Source organism: Chiloscyllium plagiosum, chromosome 44 (assembly GCF_004010195.1).
Source record: "Chiloscyllium plagiosum isolate BGI_BamShark_2017 chromosome 44, ASM401019v2, whole genome shotgun sequence".
Lineage (NCBI taxonomy): Eukaryota > Metazoa > Chordata > Chondrichthyes > Orectolobiformes > Hemiscylliidae > Chiloscyllium > Chiloscyllium plagiosum.
This window is the reverse complement of record NC_057753.1, coordinates 7690655-7691858: the sequence shown is the minus strand read 5'-3', so window position 1 is coordinate 7691858 and position 1204 is coordinate 7690655.

The window sequence follows — 1204 nt, the reverse complement described above, 5'->3', positions numbered from 1 at the left end:
AGGAGAAACTTCTTCACCCAGAGAGTGGTGGCTGTGTGGAATGCTCTGCCCCAGAGGGCAGTGGAGGCCCAGTCTCTGGATTCATTTAAGAAAGAGTTGGATAGAGCTCTCAAATATAGTAGAATCCAGGGTTATGGAGATAAGGCAGGAACAGGATACTGATTAGGAATGATCAGCCATGATCATATTGAATGGCGGTGCAGGCTCGAAGGGCTGAATGGCCTTCTCCTGCACCTATTGTCTATTGTCTATCCACCCTAACCTGCACATCCCAGGGCACTATGGGACAATTTCCCATGGCCAATCCCACCCTAACCTGCACATCCCAGGGCATTATGGGACAATTGTCCCACTGAGGGGGGAGGAGCTTTGCCCAAGCCCCCTCTCCATTCACCTCAATTCACCTCCCAATTATTCTTCCTGAAGCACCGCCCCCCATTTGCTATTGGTGCATCTGTGATGTTCATCAGACTGGAGCCATTGTGAGATCATCGGTGTGCAGGGCAGATGGATACGGGGGTAGGGGGGGAAGTGTATATCAGACAGGGTGGATATGGGGTGTATATCAGACCGGTTGGTATGGGGTGTATATCAGACTGGGTGAGTATGGGGGTGTATATCAGATAGTGTGGGTACAGGGTGTATATCAGACAGGTTGGTATGGGGTGTATATCAGACTGGGTGAGTATGGGGGTGTATATCAGATAGTGTGGGTACAGGGTGTATATCAGACAGGGTGGGTACAGGGTGTCTATCAGACAGGTTGGTATGGGGTGTATATCAGACCGGGTGAGTATGGGGGTGTATATCAGATAGTGTGGGTACAGGGTGTATATCAGACAGGGTGGGTACAGGGTGTATATCAGATAGGGTGGATATGGGGTGTATATCAGAAATCGGGGGCACAGAGTGTATATCAGACAGGTTGGGTATGGGGTGTATATCAGACCGGGTGAGTATGGGGGTGTATATCAGACAGGTTGGATACGGGGTGTATATCAGAAATCGGGGATACAGGGTGTATATCAGACAGGTTGGGTATGGGGTATATATATAAGACAGGGTGGGTACAGGGATGTATATCAGATAGGGTGGGTATGGGGTGTATATCAGACCGGGTGAGTATGGGGGTGTATATCAGATAGTGTGGGTACAGGGTGTATATCAGACAGGGTGGGTACAGAGTGTATATCAGACAGGGTGG